We start from the raw sequence: 15486 nt of genomic DNA, 5'->3' as shown, positions 1-15486 counted from the left end.
CTCCCCATGTATTCGCCATCACCTTGGTCTTTCTGAAAAAATGAAATGAAATGAAAATCGCTGATTGTCACAAGTAGGCGTCAAATTAAGTTCCTGTGAAAAGCCCCTAGTTGCCAAATTCCGGCGCCTGTTCGGGGAGGCTTTTACTCCCAGCTTTTACTGCCCCTGCTGTCTCTTTGGCTCCGCGGGTTGCTGTTGCTGGGCATGTTTCTTTCTTGTAGTGGTGTTGGAGGAGGGGAGGTTTCTGTTTTTGTCCTGGTTGAGTGAGGTATTTTTGGTTAAAGGTGCCTAATTTCAAGTTTCCAGGAGGGAAACCATGTTTTGTGCGTCCGCTCAGCACATCCCCGTCACTGGAAGTGGGATTCTTTGATTCTATGGGACACGTGTGGAAACCAGGAAAACCAGGAGAGGGAAATAAAAAAGTATGTGCGCAAAGCATTGAATTATGGTCATGGGCTGAATAAGCATTTCTTTATCTTAAACTTGTGTTTATTGAGGTTTTGCATTTTTAACAAACACAACAAAGCCACAGGAATGGCCCAGCAGCACCAGAGAAAGTAAAGGCTCAACGTACATGAATACAGAGGGGGGCAGGAGAACAGCAGTACAACTGGGTCACGACAATCATCAGACACAACTTCATATCGCCAAAAGCCCCACCAGAGAAGGGAGAACAGGATAAAGCCATGAAAAAATGGTGAACACCTTCTCACGCGGTGATTGCTCGCAATTAACATGAGAATACAGGATATTGTTTGCCCCCCGTGTTCATTCACCCACTAATATACATCTCCCTCAACTCCACCAGCACCAGAGGCACCAATGGCACACTGGCACCTCCTTCCCTCGGATACCAGACCCGCCTGCACCCCTGCAGGATCCAATCATGGATTATTTATACTCACCTGTCGTGTTGGGTGTTCCGCTATACAAACAAACCAACACGGTTGTAGATGGTACAACTCTGTTTTATTACTCTTGATAACAACATCTGTTAACTCATGGCTGTGGTTCGTACTTTACCCGTTAACCTGTGGACCCAGCCCTAACACTATCTTAGAGAGGCACTCAGCACATGGTGTATGTCTGAGTGACACGCTGTGAGCTCTGTGCTCTGAGCTGTCTCCTGCTGGAATGAGCGGGAACTGTGGTGTTCCCTGTTTTGTAGTGCGTGTGCTCTCACTGGTGATTGGCTGTGATGTTGCGTGTGTGTTGATTGGTCCGTTGATCTGTCCATCAGTGTGCGTGTGTGATTGCACCATGATATTTTTATATGAATATCATGACATCCCCCCTTTTAATAAGAATATGTGCCTATATGGTAATAAATATTAGTGTGTACTGAGTGCATCTGAGTATGTGTGTGCAATATTTACAAGATGTACATGAGGCTAAACTATATACACAGGAAGGTGTCAGGTGCAACATAGCAACGAGGTTGTACCACAAACAAAACAAGTGCAATCATCAAATATCGAAAGAGAACTCCTGTAACGACAAAAAGAGAAATACATTAACATTGTTGCATAACAATTCAGTGAGTCAAATGTGCAAACAGGCTCGTAAGTCCAGCCTAGTAGGTGGGCGACGGATTCGGGTTGACCACCTCAAGGGTGGGTCAGGATCCACCGGCTGAGGAATGGGCCTGGCCACTGGCGATAGAGGAATAGGCATAGTGGCAGGAAGCTCCACGAAGTCAACATCAGGGACAACAGGAGGGCGTGGCACCGGTGCATGATCACGTAGCGAGCGCGGAAGCAGCCGAAGGGCCCGCCGATTACGCTGGCGAATGGAGCCATCAGGCATGCGAACCAGGAACGAGCGGGGAGCCACGCGGCGGTGAACTTCGGCAGTTGCCGACCAGCCACCCTCTGGTAGGTTTATGCGGACGTTGTCTCCAAGCGCCAGGGCAGGAAGATCAGTTGCCCGAGTGTCATGTGCCACCTTCTGCTGAGCACGATGCTGTCGCATCCTTTGCAGTACTGGAGCATGGTCGGGTGTAGGAACATGAATGGATGGCACAGTGGTCCTGAGGGCGCGACCCATCAACAGCTGGGCTTGTGAGAGGCCCATGGACAGTGGGGCCGAACGATAGGCCAGCAGGGCTAAACAGAAGTCAGATCCGGCATCAGCAGCCTTGCAGAGGAGCCGCTTCACGATATGGACGACCTTTTCCGCCTTGCCATTTGACTGGGGATGCAAAGGACTGGACGTCACGTGTGTGAAGCCATATGAAGCGGCAAAAGAAGACCATTCTTGGCTCACAAAACAGGGCCCATTGTCCGACATGACGGTAAGCGGAATGCCATGGCGAGCGAAGGTTTCCTTACATGCTCTGATTACAGCTGATGATGTCAAGTCGTTCAGGCGTATGACCTCCGGATAATTAGAAAAATAATCAATTATGATGACGTAATCCCTGCCGAGCGCATGAAAAAGGTCCACACCCACCTTCGCCCAGGGGGACGTTACCAACTCATGGGGCTGAAGCGTCTCAGGGGGTTGCGCCGGCTGAAACCTTTGGCAGGTGGGGCAGTTGAGCACCATGTTGGCGATGTCGTCGCTGATGCCCGGCCAGTACACAGCTTCTCGGGCCCTCCGTCTGCATTTCACAACCCCGAGATGGCCTTTGTGTAATTGTTCGAGGACCAGCCTGTGCATGCTGTGTGAGATCACAATCTGGTCCAACTTTAGGAGGACACCATCAATGATGGCCAAGTCGTCCCGGACATTGAAGAATTGTGGGCACTGTCCTTTGAGCCACCCTTCCATCATGTGGCGCATCACACGTTGTAGAAGGGAGTCAGCCGCAGTCTCACGGCGAATATGGGCCAGACTTACATCATCAGCTGGCAGATTGGCTGATGTGAAGGCCACATGCGCTTCGACCTGACAGATGAAACCCCCCGATTCGGGCGGTGTGCTTACTGCTCTGGACAGGGCATCTGCGATGATGAGGTCCTTTCCCGGGGTGTAGACCAGTTGGAAGTCGTACCTCCGGAGCTTGAGCAGAATGCGCTGGAGGCGAGGTGTCATCTCATTAAGGTCCTTTTGTATGATGCCGACCAGGGGGCGATGGTCGGTCTCCACAGTGAACTGAGGGAGGCCATACACATTGTCATGGAATTTATCTATGCCGGTTAACTTTGTCTGCATCGGGACGCACCCCTGACCGGGATATGTGATCCCCCAGAAACTTTAGCTCAGTTTGGCCAAAAGAACACTTGGCTCGGTTGAGGCGCAGGCCGTGTTCTCGTATCCGTGCAAAGACGCGCTGGAGACGACTGATGTGCTCCTGATGATGACGTCGTCAACATAGACGCGCACCCCTTCGATGCCCTCCATCATCTGTTCCATGATCCAATGAAACACCTCGGATGCCGAGATGATGCCAAACGGCATCCTATTGTAGCAGTACCTGCCAAAGGGAGTGTTGAAGGTGCACAGCTTCCTGCTGGACTGATCCAGCTGAATCTGCCAAAAACCCTTTGAGGCATCAAGCTTGGTAAAAATTTTAGCCCGGGCCATCTCACTCGTGATCTCTTCCCGTTTGGGTATGGGGTAGTGTTCCCTCATGATGTTATTGTTCAGGTCTTTCGGTTCGATGCAGATCCGGAGTTCGCCCGACGACTTTTTAACGCACACCATGGAGCTGACCCATGGCGTGGGCTCCGTGACCCGGGAAAGCACTCCTTGGTCCTGGAGATCCTGCAGCTGCTGCTTGAGGTGGTCCTTGAGTGGTGCTGGGACTCTACGAGGTGCGTGAATGACCGGGGTGGCGTCCGGTTTGAGCCGTATTCTGTAAGTGTAGGGCAGTGCGCCCATGCCCACGAAAGACTCCTGGTTGTGGGCGAGGAGCGAGTGGAGCTGTGCCCTAAAGTCTGCATCCGGGAAATCGGACGTGCCTTCCGGAGACAGAGTGTGTACCCGCTGAACGAGGTGGAGAACCTTGCACGCCTGTGCACCTAGCAGGGAGTCCTTCGAGGATTCAACTATCTCAAAGGACAGTGTGGCTGTGTATGCATTGTGTGTAACCTCGAGCTGGCAGGATCCCATGGCCGGGATAACATTGCCGTTGTAATCGACCAACTGACAGCGGGATGGCCGAATCGGTGGTTTCACCTTCAAAGCGTAGAAGGCTGACCATGCAATGAGATTGGCGGAGGCACCAGTGTCTAAACGGATGTGATTGGTGATCGGTTGACCGTTAGGGTGACACACCATTCATCACCCGGATTAACCCTGTGCACTGGCATCGGCTGGTGGGTCCTACTTGGGGACATCCGATTTCTGTCAATTACCACAACGCGGAAGGCTTCCCTGTCGTCGGTATCACCGGTCTGTACGTCGTCAGGGTATGACTTGGTGTATGGAGGCTGAATGGCCCGCATGTCCCTGCGAGGCTGGCGGAATTGGGGAGCGTTGGCAGGTTGAGCTGCTCGACAGCAGGAAGCGTAGTGGCCCATCTTGCCACAGCGGAGGCATTGTCGATTTTCTGCTGGACATTGCCGCTTTAAATGTGCGGATCCACAGTTGCCGCACGTTGTGACGTCGTGGCGTTCGATGCGCCACCGCGCATGTGCAGTTCGGTCCTGCGTAGAGCACGCCTGCGCATCACGTCCCTCTGCGTCAACGTCTCTTTTGGCACGTACAAGCGCGGGAGACCGCGGAAAGCGCGCAAAATGGCCGCCCTCGTCCGGGCCTCGGGCCAGGAGGAACTGGATCGACTGGACCCGCTCGGCCTCGTAGGGCCCCTGCCGTGCCGAGTCGGCCGCCTGGAATTGAGAGTACCGGCTGGTCGCGGTTTCGTGGAGGGCGCAGGTTTCGATGGCGGTGGCTAGGGTGAGGCTCTTGATTTTGAGGAGCTGCTGGCATAGGGCGCCTGAGGTGACCCCAAAAATTATCTGGTCCCAAATCATGGAATCGGAGGTATCCTCATAGCCGCAGGACTGTGCGAGGATACGGAGGTGTGTCAGAAAAGATTGAAAATGCTCATCCTTTCCCTGCAGGCGCTGCTGGAAGAGGTACCTCTCGAAGCTCTCGTTCACCTCGACGCTGAAGTGTTCCTCAAACTTTAGAAGGACCGTCTTGTACTTCGTCATGTCCTTACCTTCCGCGAATACCAGGGAGTTGTAGATGTGGATGGTGTGTTGCCCTGCCGTGGAGAGGAGGAGGGCGATCTTCCTGGTGTCCGATGCATTCTCCCTTTCTGTGGCTTCTAGGAAGAGCTGGAAGCGCTGTTTAAACAGCTTCCAGTTGACGCCGAGGTTTCCAGCGATTTGGAGCGGCTGCGGTGGGCTGATGGTGTCCATTGCGCAGGATGGCGGATCTCTGAAGATGTGCAGGTAGGTCTCACAGTTCCAGGGTTCCAATCCTGGTACTATGTCGTGTTGGCTGTTCCGCTATACAAACAAACCAACACGGTTGTAGATGGTACAACTCTGTTTTATTACTCTGGATAACAACATCTGTTAACTCATGGCTGTGGTTCGTACTTTACCCGTTAACCTGTGGATCCAGCCCTAACACTATCTTGGAGAGGCACTCAGCACATGGTGTATGTCTGAGTGGCACGCTGTGAGCTCTGTGCTCTGAGCTGTCTCCTGCTGGAATAAGCGGGAACTGTGGTGTTCCCTGTTTTGTAGTGCGCATGCTCTCACTGGTGATTGGCTGTGATGTTGTGTGTGTGTTGATTGGTCCGTTGATCTGTCCATCAACGTGTGTGTGTGATTGCACCATGATATGTTTATATGAATATCATGACATCACCCCAAAAAAACAAAGAAAATTAATGAGAACCCCGGTTCTAAAAGGCTACATACATACCACACAACACCAGATAATCTAGCATTAGGCCCAGTATAGAACCAACATGATTCCAGACAATTAATCAGAGGACCAGCAGCTATATATTCGGATGATCTGTGCCAGCAACGCCTCCCAACAAAAGGAACTGAAAACTACCAGGAGTGGATCATAGGATAACAAAAGGTCAGTGTCCAACTGTGGGTCTGTATCCCCCCTGTGCACACACACCATCATAGATGAGAAAGAAAAAACTGCTCAAACAAATACAAAGCTTCCTGATGTCCTCTCAGGATGTCCCAAAAACTGCCTTCGAGAAGGGGCATCCCGAGCTCCAGGGGAAACAGGATACCAACCACAAACCTGGCTGATCCCAGCACACTCCCACACACAACAATCAGCATCTCATGGACCTCCAGCACACCCCAAAGCCTATTGCCTAGCTGGTCCTGCACCTGCTCAACCACACTCATGACAATACATCTTCCCCACTGTTATTGGTAGCACAGGTAGCACAGTGGTTAGCACTGTTGCTTCACAGAGCCAGGGTCCCAGGTTCGATTCCCGGCTTGGGTCACTGTGCGGAGTCTGCACGTCCTCCCTGTGTCTGCATGGGTTTCCTCCGGGCGCTTCGGTTTTCTCCCACAAGTCCTGGAGGAAGTGCTGTTAGGTAATTTGGACATTCTGAATTCTCCCTCTGAATACCTGAACAGGCGCCAGAATGTGGCGACTGGTGGCTTTTCACAGTAACTTCATTGCAGCGTTAATGTAAGCCAACTTGTGACAATAAAGATTATTATACTGAAAAAAAACGATTAGGCCAGCCTCAACCGGGAGACCTCAGCACCAAAGGGAAGAAGAAACGTCAAGACATCTAGGAGTGGCGGAGTGGGGGTGGGGGGGGTGGGGGGGTGGGGGTGCGCTGACTCCTTCCTCCCTACAATAAGGGTAACCCCCCCCCCCCCCCCCCCCCCCCCCCCTGTGGACTGTCAAACCAAACCAGGATTTATAACATCTCACTGCTCTCCTAGATGAAGAGAAGGAGGAAAAAATCATTAAGAGAAAAACACCCAAGCTGACCCAGGAACAAGCAAGGATTAACTGAGACCACCTCAGTATGTACCGCTATTCATTACCTCAAAAATAACCAACCTCAAGGAAAGGTCAAAAAGAACCCAGTCCTCCCCAGGATACAGAATCGGCACAGATTCTTCAATTAAAAATAACAAAAAGCAAAATAAAAACCAGATACAATTAGCTCTAACTGGGCAACTATCCTCAATCTCACTGAAGACTTAAGTAACCCTACCAGCCAGCTCCACGCCAACCACCCATCACCCTGCCATGGCTCCACTCATCTTCACTACAAGATAATGGGTGCCCAAAATACACTCCCTTCTCATAACCTCAAGAATAAAAGCACACAAAAAATAAAGTAACAAAACTGTGACAAATAAACATTTCATATAAGAACACACAGAGTGCAGGGTACAAATTGAATAGTTTCAATGGGGTTTTGATGTGTCCATGTGTGTGTGCCTGGGGCGCATGGAGGTGTTACAGGAGGGTGATGTGGAGAAGGGAGTGAATTTCTTGAGTGAGACATAGATTACATAGATTACATAGAACATACAGTGCAGAAGGAGGCCATTCGGCCCATCGAGTCTGCACCGACCCACTTAAGCCCTCACTTCCACCCTATCCCCGTAACCCAATAACTCCTCCTAACCTTTATGGACACTACGGGTAATTTAGCATGGCCAATCCACCTAACCTGCACGTCTTTGGACTGTGGGAGGAAACAGGAGCACCCGGAGGAAACCCACGCGGACATGGGGAGAACGTGCAAACTCCGCACAGACAGTGACCCAGCGGGGAATCGAACCTGGGACCCTGGCGCTGTGAAGCCACGGTGATAATCACTTGTGCTACCGTGCTGCCCTAATACCTGGATAGTTTTCTATAATATGACCAAAGAACCAGTTATTCCCAATAAAGATCTGGCAGAAATGATGTAACATTACAGAAAGATCAGAACAATACAAATAGAGAACGAGCAATAGGAATGGGGAATGTTTGGAAATTGTGGTTAGAGGTTGTAACAAACTAAATTAACGAACATTAAGAATATTGGGAAGTTGCCTGAATTGTAACACTTCATTTCCCCACTGCTTGCAGCAGTTGTTCTATTGCAGAATCAGAAATCACTATGATGATAATGTTTCATTATAAATCTCTTTAAAACTTGCTCCCAGTGTTTACCTGAAAAAAAATGATCTGTCTTTTAAACACCAGTTACAGTCCTTTAAACAGCTGCATTAATATTGCCAATAGTTGGAAGGTCCCTGTGACTGATCAGTTATTGACCAGATCTTGGAGGTCAAACATCATCATGTCTGATCCTGAAAACCTTATTGGGATTGAGTGTGTGTCACCCTGGTGGGCACAAATCTGCCACTGTGAGGTGGAGGAGGGGGTAGAGGGAGATTTTGTCAACAGCGAGCTGTCCCTAACATCGTAGCAGACACCTTTGATTATCTTTGTGAGGTTGTCTTCAGGATGGAAAGCGTAGTGTTCACAAAGATACTTGAAGCTATATTCATTGATAAAGATGGCTTGCATAAGGAACCAAAGAATATGGCCGTAATCTTAGAAGACCCAAGTCCTCAAAATTAACTTGTTCCAAATTTCGCAACACTATTGAACCCATTACACATCCTGTTCTGTGGCAAATAGGTATGACACTGTCAGAAAAATGCGAAAGTGCATTCAATGACTTTGTTAGAGGTGAAAATATTCACACGTAGGCCTGTTTGAGTAAGTAAAGAAGCAGTTTATTATTTCAGATCTGGGAGAAAGATTTGGAGACTACGCAGTCTCACAATACTCTTTCTCACTTGAGCTAAGGTTTGCATTGGGTTAATATACAGATTCAAGGGGCGGAATTAGTTATATTCTTATTTACATACAATCAATCAACTATATTTGCGTCACAATTCATTACATGCAGGCAATCAATTTTCTTAGCATCCCAGTTATCACATATATGGTTAAAGTGGGTGTTGTCTTACCCGCCCCTAACCTCATGCAAAAGTCACTCAAGACTAACATAAGGATATGTCCTGTCTGCAGCTGGGGACCTTGAGCTTATTAAGGATACATTGCATTCGACTTCCGGGTGCGGCGATGACCAGCTAAGTCGCACGTTTCGGCAGCTCCCGGTGGAAAGGACTTTTGGGCTCTTAATAGGAGCCCCAACGGCAATTTTAACGGCTAAAAACACTGTGCGGTAAACCAGAAGGGAATTCCCCCTGGACACGGATGGAAAAAGGAGAGGAAAGTGGCCGGATTGCGGTGGATCCTCTAGAGCAGCGGCCAGGAAGGCAGGCACAAAGCAAGATGGCGTCGGAAGGAGGCAGTTTAATATGGGGCCCTGACCAACAAGAGTTCCTGCGGCGTTGCGTGGAAGAACTTAAAAGGGAGATGAAGAAGGAGATGTTGGCCCTGATATTACAGGCGATTGAAGGGCTAAAGGAAGAGCAAAAGACCCAGGAGCAGGAGCTTCGGGTCGTGAAGGCAAAGGCTGCTGAGAATGAGGACGACATACAGGGCCTGGTGGTGAAGACAGAGATGCACGAGGCACAACACAAAAGGTGTGTGGAAAGGCTGGAGGTGCTGGAGAATAATGCGAGGAGGAAGAATTTAAGGATTCTTGGTCTTCCCGAAGGTGCAGAGGGGGCGAACGTTGGGGCATATGTGAGCACGATGCTGCACTCGTTAATGGGATCGGAGGCCCCAACGGGCCCGTTGGAGGTGGAGGGAGCCTATCGAGTTATGGCGCGAAGACCGAGGGCTGGAGAAATTCCTCGAGCCATAGTGGTGAGATTTCTCCGATACAAGGACAGAGAGATGGTCCTCAGATGGGCAAAGAAAACTCGGAGCAGTAGGTGGGAGAACGAGGTGATCCGCGTATATCAAGATTGGAGTGCGGAGGTGGCGAGAAGGAGGGCAAGCTTTAATTGGGCCAAGGCGGTGCTGCACTAAAGGAAGGTTAAATTTGGAATGCTGCAGCCGGCAAGACTGTGGGTCACACATCAAGGGAACCACCACTACTTTGAAACGGCAGAAGAGGCGTGGACATTTATTGTCGAGGAGAAACTGGAATAAGTGGGCTAGAAAAAGAACGTTTGGGACAAAGTGGTGGGGCGAATATGTGGGGTGAAGAGGGGAAAAGGGGGAAGAGATGATTTCCCAAGTTGTTATTCCTGCGACCCTGTAACTTTTCTCTCTTCCCCATGTCGTGGGGGAGGGGGGGAGGGAGGATGAGGAGCTGGGGGCGCCGGCCATTGGGGGCGGGGCCAAATGGGAAGCGCGGGCTTTGTTCCCGCGCTATGGTAATCATGGCGGGAACAGGGAAGCAGGAAGGAGGGGGCCTCGCACAGTGGGGGCCGAGGTCACGGGGGGAAGCCGAGGTCGGCCAGAGTTTGCTGACTTCTGGGAGCAACATGGGGGGTGCAATTATGCTAGTGAGGGATCTAGCGGGGGGGGGTGGGGAGGTGGGGGGGGGGGTTAACTGGCTTGCTGCTGCTGGGGAGAAGGGGGAGCTGGTATGGGGTGGGGTGGTCGGGGCGGGAGGGCGCCGTTGGGGGGAGATACGGCTACGTGGGAACCGGGTGAGGAGCTGGATTGAAAAAGGAGATGGCTAATCGTCAAGGGGGGGCGGGGGGGGTAAAGAGCCCCCCAACCCGGCTGATCACGTGGAATGTGAGAGGGCTGAATGGGCCGATAAAGAGGGCACGGGTACTCGCACACCTAAAGAAACTTAAGGCAGATGTGGTTATGCTGCAGGAGACGCATCTGAAACTGATAGACCAGGTCAGACTACGCAAAGGATGGGTGGGGCAGGTGTTTCATTCGGGGCTAGATGCAAAAAACAGGGGGTGGCTATACTCGTGGGGAAGCGGGTAATGTTTGACGCAAAGACCATAGTGGCGGATAGTGGGGGCAGATACGTGATGGTGAGTGGCAAATTGCAAGGGGAGGCGGTGGTCTTAGTGAACGTATATGCCCCGAACTGGGATGATGCCAACATAATGAGGCGTATGTTAGGACGTATCCCGGACCTAGAGGTGGGGAAGTTGGTAATGGGTGGAGATTTTAATACGGTGCTGGACCCAGGGCTGGACAGATCGAGGTCCAGGACCGGAAGGAGGCCGGCTGCAGCTAGGGTGCTTAAGGACTTTATGGAGCAGATGGGAGGAGTAGACCCCTGGAGATTTAGTAGACCTAGGAGTAAGGAGTTTTCGTTTTTCTCCAATGTCCACAAAGTTTATTCACGGATAGACATTTTTGTTTTGGGAAGGGCACTGATCCCGAAGGTGACGGGGATGGAGTACACGGCTATAGCTATTTCGGATCACGCTCCACATTGGGTGGACCTGGAGATAGGGGAGGAAAAAGAACAGCGTCCACCCTGGAGAATGGACATGGGATTATTGGCAGATGAGGGGGTGTGTTTAAGGGTGAGGGGGTGTATTGAAAGGCACTTGGAACTCAATGATAATGGGGAGGTTCAGGTGGGAGTGGTCTGGGAGGCGCTGAAGGCAGTGGTTAGAGGGGAGCTGATATCTATTAGGGCACATAAAGGAAAGCAGGAGGGTAGGGAAAGGGAGCGGTTGTTGAAAGAACTTCTGAGTGTGGACAGGCAATATGCGGAGGCACCGGAGGAGGGACTGTACAGGGAAAGGCAAAGGCTACATGTAGAATTTGACTTGTTGACTACGGGTAATGCAGAGGCACAATGGAGGAAGGCACAGGGTGTACAGTACGAATATGGGGAGAAGGCGAGCAGGTTGCTGGCCCACCAACTGAGGAAAAGGGGAGCAGTGAGGGAGATAGGGGGGGTGAGAGATGAGGAGGGAGAGATGGAGCGGGGAGCGGAGAGAGTGAATGGAGTGTTCAAGGCATTTTATGAAAGATTATATGAAGCTCAGCCCCCGGATGGGAAGGAGAGAATGATGTGCTTTCTGGATCAGCTGGAATTTCCTAAGGTGGAGGAGCAGGAGAGGGCGGGACTGGGAGCACAGATTGAGACGGAGGAAGTAGTGAAAGGGATTGGGAGCATGCAGGCAGGGAAGACCAGACGGATTCCCAGTTGAATTCTATAGGAAATATATGGACTTGCTGGCCCCGCTACTGATGAGAACCTTTAATGAGGCGAGAGAAAGGGGGCAGCTGCCCCCGACTATGTCAGAGGCAACGATATCACTCCTCCTAAAGAAGGAAAAAGACCCGCTGCAATGCGGGTCCTATAGGCCTATTTCCCTCCTGAATGTGGACGCTAAGATTCTGGCCAAGGTAATGGCAACGAGGATAGAGGATTGTGTCCCGGGGGTGGTTCATGAGGACCAAACTGGGTTTGTGAAGGGGAAACAGCTGAATACAAATATACGGAGGCTGCTAGGGGTAATGATGATGCCCCCACCAGAAGGGGAAGCGGAGATAGTGGTGGCGATGGATGCCGAGAAAGCATTTGATAGAGCGGAGTGGGATTATTTGTGGGAGGTGCTGAGGAGATTTGGCTTTGGGGATGGGTATATCAGATGGGTATAGTTGCTGTATAGGGCCCCGATGGCGAGCGTGGTCACGAATGGATGGGGGTCTGATTATTTTCGGCTCCATAGAGGGACGAGGCAGGGATGTCCTCTGTCCCCGTTATTGTTTGCACTGGCGATTGAGCCCCTGGCCATAGCATTGAGGGGTTCCAGGAAGTGGAGGGGAGTACTCAGGGGAGGAGAAGAACACCGGGTATCTCTGTATGCGGATGATTTGTTGCTATATGTGGCGGACCCGGCGGAGGGGATGCCAGAGATAATGCGGATACTTGGGGAGTTTTCAGGGTATAAATTGAACATGGGGAAAAGTGAGTTGTTTGTGGTGCATCCAGGGGAGCAGAGCAGAGAAATAGAGGACTTACCGTTGAGGAAGGTAACAAGGGACTTTCGGTACTTGGGGATCCAGATAGGCAAGAATTGGGGTACAATACATCGGCTTAATTTAACGCGGTTGGTGGAACAGATGGAGGAGGACTTTAAGAGATGGGACATGGTGTCCCTGTCACTGGCAGGTAGGGTGCAGGCGGTTAAAATGGTGGTCCTCCCGAGATTCCTTTTTGTGTTTCAGTGCCTCCCGGTGGTGGTCACGAAGGCTTTTTTCAAAAGAATCGAGAAGAGTATTATGAGTTTTGTATGGGCCGGGAAGACCCCGAGAGTGAGGAGGGGATTTTTGCAGCGTGGTAGGGACGGGGGGTGCTGGCACTACCGAGCCTAAGTGAGTACTACTGGGCCGCCAATATTTCAATGGTGTGTAAGTGGATGGGAGAAGAGGAGGGAGCGGCGTGGAAGAGATTGGAGAGGGCGTCCTGCAGGGGGACTAGCCTACAAGCTATGGTGACGGCACCGTTGCCGTTCTCACCGAAGAAATACACCACAAGCCCGGTGGTGGTGGCTACATTGAAAATTTGGGGGCAGTGGAGACGGCATAGGGGAAAGACGGGAGCCTCGGTGCGGTCCCCGATAAGAAATAACCATAGGTTTGTTCCGGGGAGAATGGATGGGGGATTTGGAGCATGGCAAAGAGCAGGGGTAGCACAATTGAGAGATCTGTTCGTAGATGGGACGATTGCGAGTCTGGGAGCGCTGACGGAAAAATATGGGTTGCCCCAAGTGAATGCATTTCGGTATATGCAACTGAGGGCTTTTGCGAGGCAACAGGTGAGGGAATTCCCGCAGCTCCCGACACAGGAGGTGCAGGATAGAGTGATCTCAGAGACATGGGTGGGGGATGGTAAGGTGTCGGACATATATAGGGAAATGAGGGATGAGGGGGAGATCATGGTAGATGAGCTGAAAGGGAAATGGGAAGAAGAGCTGGGGGAAGAGATTGAGGAGGGGCTGTGGGCTGATGCCCTACGTAGGGTAAACTCATCGTCCTCGTGTGCCAGGCTAAGTCTGATACAATTTAAGGTGTTACACAGGGCGCATATGACTGGAGCACGGCTCAGTAAATTTTTTGGGGTAGAGGATAGGTGTGCGAGATGCTCGAGAAGCCCAGCGAATCACATCCACATGTTCTGGTCATGCCCGGCACTACAGGGGTTTTGGGTGGGGGTGGCAAAGGTGCTTTCGAAGGTGGTGGGGGTCCAGGTCGAACCAAGCTGGGGTTGGCTATATTTGGGGTTGCAGAAGAGCCGGGAGTGCAGGAGACGAGAGAGGCTGATGTTTTGGCCTTTGCGTCCCTAGTAGCCCGGCGCAGGATATTGTTAATGTGGAAGGAAGCCAAACCCCCGGGTGTGGAGACCTGGATAAATGACATGGCAGGGTTTATAAAGTTAGAACGGATTAAGTTCGTACTAAGGTGTTCGGCTCAAGGGTTCACCAGGCGGTGGCAACCGTTCATCGACTACCTCACATAAAGATAGAGGGAATGGAAAAGAAGAAGACAACAGCAGCAACCCAGGGGGGAGGGGGGGTGGGGGGGGGGGGGAGGGAGGGGGGGGAGAGGAATCGGACGGACTCTCAGGGATGTTATTGTATATGTATAGGCACTTGTTTTAGGTAATGTATTTTGGACTGTTGGATTGTATCTTTGGAGAGTATTTATTTTTGACAAGGCAGTTGCCATTTAGTTTGGTTTTTGTTTCTGTTCAGATATTATTTATTTATTTGTTTAAAACTGGCCACTGTTATTTATATTGCTTTATTGTTGTTGAAAAGAAACACTATATACTGTTATGTTTGGCCAAAAAGTCTTGAATAAAATATATATTTTTTAAAAAAGGATACATTGCATTCCTTGTTCTGTGAAGCTGTTATCAGCGGCTGTTAAAATACTCCCTATACATACCCACACCTGGTTCTCATGAAGTAGTTTACACAGTTTGTAACTTATTGTTCAGGAATGTGGCTAGTTGCGACATTTTGTGTCTTTAGTATTGCTATAATAGCTAACAGCCATTTTGTGTCCTTTCTGATATTAACAAGCATTGTGTGTACACTATCTATCCCTACAAATTGCCTCTTCTAAACAGGCATCTAAGCCAATGAGTACCTTTTGGCTCAGCAGAACTATTCAAAAGTAATCTTGGAGCAAACATGTAGTTACAGGGCCACCTATAATTTATATCATAGTCCAGTATCAGAAAATGTCCCCCAACAAATTAAAAAATAAGTCAGAGCTATTGGTTCACCACAGTCCCAACTTCCTTGCTCTGTGTCACCGTATAGGGTTGGTGCAGATGTCTCACATATTTTGCCTTCAGGTGAGAAATAATCGATCGCATTCCTTCATGAACTCTTACTGGCTCAGATATTCATAACGCTCAGCTAGAAAAGAAAGCTTTGAGCATCATTTTCGGGCTAAGAAGGTTTCACCACTACCTTTTTTGGACGTCATTTTACTTTTTTGGCAGATCACCGACCCTTGATGACAATCTTTGAGCCGTATAAAAGTATTTCTTCTTTAGCAGCTAATATGTTACTGAGATGATCGTTGATATTACCGCCACTCACTTATGATATCCAATATCGTAAGTCGGAGCAACATGCAAATGCTGATGCTTTGTCAAGATTGCTGCTACAAATCAAACAAGAACCTGAAGAAGATTTTGTCAACATCCAATAT

Source organism: Scyliorhinus torazame, chromosome 18 (genome assembly GCF_047496885.1).
Source record: "Scyliorhinus torazame isolate Kashiwa2021f chromosome 18, sScyTor2.1, whole genome shotgun sequence".
NCBI lineage: Eukaryota > Metazoa > Chordata > Chondrichthyes > Carcharhiniformes > Scyliorhinidae > Scyliorhinus > Scyliorhinus torazame.
The sequence above is the reverse complement of the archived record's forward strand: the minus strand, read 5'-3'. Positions refer to the sequence as shown.